Genomic DNA, 6,120 nt, shown 5'->3' with positions numbered 1-6,120 from the left:
TTTTTTAGGCTTCCAACAAATATGCCTTGAAGGTCAATTTCTGGTTTCATGCCATACCTCCAGTGACAAGAGATTTTCCTTAGTTTTAGAATGTAATCTAAAACAGTCTTAGAATGCCAATGCTTCCCCTCACAGAATGTAACTCTCAGTGCAATCCCATTTCTAATTGTGCAATTGTATGAGTCCAGAGTTTCAGGATATTCCATTGTAATGGGCAACACTAATTGGAAACTATAAAACCATGGTGAGGAAAAGATTTTCCCTATCCCCTTCTGTTTTGTTCGCTTAGTCCTCTTCATCATAGTTAAATTCCACTCTGCTCTCAAATGCACTTTCAGGGACATTTCTTTTGATTATACAATGAATACAATGTGCACAATGGGTCAATCATTCCAAATTACTCAAACATCCTTAAAGTCAACTTTGGGAGTTTTCAAAAATGTGACACAATGTTCTTCAATCCTCAATTTTGCAAATGAAATGTGAAAGACAGTTCTTTATTATCACCTTTATCTTGAGCACTGCAATAAGACAAACACATGCTCACCTGCAGGCAGCCATGATCTCTTTATTTACAACTTTATTTACAACTTCCCAACAGAGATGGGGCAGAGTAACAAAATGCTTTGATCTTATAAAATATAAGATGCCACTATTAGAAAGCATGGAGATTTAAATATGTACCAAATGAAGAAAGATTTGATAATCTTATTCTTTGGAAGATAACCTTTGATAATCTTATGGTAGCTTGTGCCCATTTTAATGTTGCAGGTCAGTAATACACGTTATGGACAGAATTTTCCGATACTGTATTAGCGAAAGCTTGGTGTTAAATGTGATTCACGTTGCCTGGTCTGCCATGCCTCAGGGTGGCTTTCTCAAATAGCCTCCCACTCTTTACCTCATTAATTATAAACTGGGCTTTTCACTGCCTTTCAGTGTGGTAGGTGAGGCAGAAATGTCCACTACAGCGGGGAACATGTGGCATTTATCCTTTTGGCAACACTTCAGATGCCCCAAACTAGGAATGACCACTTCACATTATGGAGATCGACCAATGACTGGCCCAGGAGAAAGGAAAGCTCACTCTCCACGAGACAGAAACTGGCCTGGAAGTTTAGGTAAATGTGCTGGAGGACAGGGCAATCCATTTTCCTGTGTACTAGTGCAGAAGGCCACACCACAAAACCAAAATACAAAGCTGGATACAAAATTAGCTTGGTCATAGAGACAAAGGATAGTTGTGGGGGTGGCTAAGAAAAAGGTCACCAAAGGGCCTCCGGGCCCAAAAAATTAACTCTGATTTTTTCTTCACAGATGCTGCCAGACTGGCTGGGCTTTTCCAGCAACTTCTGTTTTTGTTCATGATTTACAACATCTGCTGTTCTTTCAGATTTTTTTTAGTTGTGGAGGGTGTTTTTCTGACTGGTGGTATGTGATCAGTGGTGTTTTGCAAAGATCAGTGCTGGGCCTTCTGCTGTTAGTAATATATATAAATGATTTGGATGATTAGTAAGTTTGCAGACAGCATGAAAATTGGTGGAGTTGTGGATAGTGAGGCAGGTTGGCAATTGATACAGCGGGATATACATCAGTTGAGAAGTTAGATGGAGAAATGACAGGTGGAGTTTAATCCAGATTTGTGTCAGGTTTTTGAGCAGTCTAAAGTAAGAGAAAAGTATACAGCAAATGAGAGGACCGTTAGAACCCTGATTTAGAGAGGGAACTTGAGGTACAGGACCGTAGCTCACAAAAAGTGGCATCACAAGACAATAAGGCGGTAAAGAGGACCTATGACATTCTTGCCTTCATCAGCTGGAGCATTGAGTATAAGAGTTGGCAAGTCATGTTGTAGCCATATAAAATTGTATTTAGGCCACATTTGGAGTATTGTGTGCAGTTCTGGTCACCACACTACTTGAAAGATATGGAGGCTTTGAAGAGGGTGCAGAAACTTTTACCAGAGTGTTGCCGTTTTCTGAAGAAAGTTCTGGGCCCAAAACAACAGCTTTCCTGCTCCTCTGAAGATGCTTGACCTGCTGTGTTCATCCAGCTCTACACCATGCTATCTCTTATTACCAGCGTCTTACCTGGTTTGGAGTTTATTAACTATGAGAAAAGGTTGGGCAAAGTTGGTTTGTTTTCACTTGAGCCGTAGAGGTTGAGGGGCTACCTGGTAGAGGTTTACAAAATTATGAGAGGCACAGGAAGGATGGTAGGTGCCTGGAAAATGTTGCAGCTGAGGCGGTATATGCAGATAGGATTACAAAGTTTAAGAGGTATTTACATAGACTCATGAATAAGCAGGGAATAGAGGGTTGTGGACCATGCGCAAGCACATGGGCAGATGGGATGAAAAACCAGCCTGGACCAGATTGCAGCCTGGATCAGTACTGTGTCCTGGGTGAAAAGTGACTTTCAGCAGTGCTGGAAGGAGGTCAATGATTTTCTGGGCTCCACAAGGTAAGTACCAGCATCTTCTCTTCCCTTGGAAAAGCAGCCAAAAAAAACCAAAGACCCTCTCTATCCCCGTATACTCTCTTCCACCCTCTTCCATAAGGCAGAAGATACAAGAGTTTGAAAACTCGGACCAAAATATTTAAGATCAACTTCTTCCCTGCTGTATTCAGACTTATGAACAGACCTCTCATATATTAGAGTTGATCTTTCTCTGCACCTTCTTTGTAGCTGTAATACTGTATTCTGAATTCCGTTCTATTCCCCTGATGTGCTTTATGTAAGGTATGATTTGTTTGGACAGCACATAAGACAATACATTTCACTTGATTTGGTACACATGACAACAATAAATCCAATCAAATTAAATCACATCCTGTGTGTGAATTAAAAATCATTGGTGTTGGTGCCCGATGTCACCCAGTGACATGTCTTGGATTGTTCGGTGTTCCCCAGGGCCACAAGCTGCAATGGAATGTGAATTGCACCAATGGCAAGCATGATGCTGTGGTGAGGCTAGTTGTTTGCTGATGCCACTTTACAAGGGTGAAAGGCTGATGAGGTCTGTAATCTTGGTATGTTTTTGTGAGGATACAGTTGGGTGATGGTTGGGGCGGTTATACAGTGATGCCTTTAAAAGAAAGAAAGGATTGAATTGAGAGCCACTAATGCAGAGAATGGTGAGATTTCACTCTGAAAGGTCAACAGTGATTGAGTTTTGTTAACTCTCCCCAATGCCTCAGTAGGTATCTGCATCATCAAACACATCAGTAGGCCACACAGATACCTGCTACCTGATGTTGTGCACATGTAGATATTAGAAAGCTACTACACTGAGTTGGATTGTGCCCTCATAGTTTAATTACATGTCAATATTCACACTCTTGGTTCACAGAGATAAAAGATGTTTGGACATATAGCTGGAACGGTACTAGGACCAAATAAACCATCTCCTACGTCCCTGCTCTGCTGGAAGAATATTTACAATATTTGTCTTTACCAAAAAGATTTTTTGTTTTACTTTAATCTAAAACTGATGAAGTTTTTTGAGTAATGATAAAAACCACGTAATAACACATAAGTGTTTCCATCTTTTAACCTCACTTCTCCAGCTCTGTTTTGGCTGCTGGCTGATGGCATAGTGTCTATTCTGTCTTGACTGAAATATCCTCAGAAACTTCTGGGCGGTGAGTTTTTGTTTTAAATAAGCATAAAGACACTTAAGAAACTTACAAGTTAGTACACATTTGTGGTTCCTATGTAACACAAGTTTTTCTTTAAGTTTGCATCCCACTCACTCCCACCACCATGAAAAATTCTCCAGGTCCTTTCTGTCTTCGTCAACTTCAAAACGGGTTATTTTATAAAACATCTGTTCTCATTATATTTAATTCAGGCTGCGGAATTATGCTACATGATATGTAATAAAAACCTTGAAGTAATACTGCAATTTATCCTTTGATCAGGAAAACATTGATGTGTAATGATGTCATGTAGATAGACTGATGGAGAACTCACATCTGGTCTTTGGTACTTTGTCTGGAAAAGAAGTAAAATAAAAACATTCAATCTATTTATTTGGGGGTTTTGTTTCTCCAGAAAATATCATCAGCAACTTCTGCAATTAATGATCCTGAACAAACACAACTCATCATCTTTATTAAACAGACGAGGATATTTTCTCATAAATGGTTTGTTTTAAGTTGAAGGAGTTTGTCTTGTCCTGACACCAGAAGGCTATAAAACATTTAGGGGATATTACATTGGCAGTCCACTTTTTGAATAAGAACGAATGATGGTAATTGAGTTTGAGTATCTTCCTTCTCTCTGAGCCTACAATCTCACTGAGACGCTGTTCTCTAATCTGCAGAGTACAGATAAAATTACAGATAAACCAGAAGGAATCTGTTAGAAAATTAATTCTAAGGATTTAATATCCTATTTAGTCAAACTGGGGCTAAAACATGTCAGCCTAACAGGCAAGGGGCTTAAAAGCTAAATGTGTCAACACATCAATGTTGAAAGTGATAATGGGAACTGTAGATGCTGGAGAATCCAAGATAACAAAGTGTGGAGCTGGATGAACACAGCAGGCCAAGCAGCATCTCAGGAGCACAAAAGCTGATGTTTCGGGCCTAGACCCTGTGATAGGGTTTAAGCCGGAAACATCAGCTTTTGTTCTCCTGAGATGCTGCTTTGCCTGCTCTGTTCATCCAGCTCCACACTTTCTTATCTAACATCAATGTTGAAAGTTGCTTGTAATTGAAAAGTAATGGCCTAGTAATTAATTTATACTTACCCCAGTTTTTCAGTCATAACTGAACATCTCAGGTGAAAAGATCAGAGGGCTGAATCTTAGATAATAAGGTGTAGAGCTGGCTGAATCTTGTCGTATTTTAGCTAAGTACAAGTGATGTCTAGCTTTATGGAGTAGTTCTCACTCGAGGCTGAATGTGTTTTCTTTCTGTATCTTACCAAACTCGTTGCATTAATTGGCATTGTATTTTAAATATTCTGCCTGAGGCAGAGAGTTCCAAAATCCAACGACCATCTGAGAGAAAATAAAATTCTATTTGTCCAACTGAATTTCTCTCCACAAAGCCTTGCAGGTTCCTTGCATTATCATTCAGACTCGCTTAATTAACTGTGCACCAATAGCACCTCTTTTGTTCCAATCTCCCACTCACTGTTAAGTGGAAGATCTCTCCATTGTAAAGAGATCCTGGGATCCTGGAGCCAGTTGCATCTGCAATTGACAATTATGTATCAGGTCAAGCAGTGTCAGCCCCAAACTGCTCTGCATGTTTGGATTTCTTTGTGCTAGACATGGCAAATAAGGGGAAATCAGTCCACACTTTGTGGACAGGGACCTGAAGGGCCTGGTGCTTGGGGTGGGTACAGAGGAGGGGCATCCTTACCGCTAGGGCCAGCAGAGGAAGCCATCCCCTCTGGACTGTGCCAGCCTTGTTCCAGGGTTAACCGGCTATGTCAGTGTGATCTCCACACTCCAGACAAATGCCAACAATGAAGGTAGATGGTGGCAAGTGCTGGCACCTTCCCTCTCCTACATCATACTCACTGTAACTCTGCTGCTGCATCCATCTCCTTCCAAGGCTGAGGGTTTCCCCCTCTCACTATTCAATACAGCATTGCCCTAACCTACCCCAATTCCCCAGCACTAGTAATCCTGTATGGTCATCACACTTTCTACTCACTCACCCAGGACATCTCATCACCTTTCCCTCACTAACAATTGCACCATCTTCTTTCATCCCATTCAATCTCTCATTTTGCCACATTATGAGGGAAAAGAGCGTATAATTGGGCAGAGTGAGCCAAAATTCCGGCTGAGCTGCTCACCATTTCATTCCTGGCCCTCTATGAAGAGATAATCCCGGAGCTTGCTTATAAGGACTAGGACTAATCTGATAGAGATGCTTAAGACATTGTCCCAGCAATGAAGTAAGAAGCATTGTTCATTACTGTGCTCATTTTATTCTACCCGCATGGTTAGTGCATTGTGAGCAGACCAAAAATCAACCCCTTGTTCATGGCACATTTCACTCTTTGTATCCTGCAGGTACTACCATTGAAATCACAATAGTGTCAAGGTTATGGAGCAGACCAGACCCCAATTCTACTGTCAAAACATTGTAAGGAGAT

Source organism: Stegostoma tigrinum, chromosome 3 (genome assembly GCF_030684315.1).
Source record: "Stegostoma tigrinum isolate sSteTig4 chromosome 3, sSteTig4.hap1, whole genome shotgun sequence".
Taxonomy (NCBI): domain Eukaryota; kingdom Metazoa; phylum Chordata; class Chondrichthyes; order Orectolobiformes; family Stegostomatidae; genus Stegostoma; species Stegostoma tigrinum.
This window is presented reverse-complemented; position numbering follows the sequence as displayed.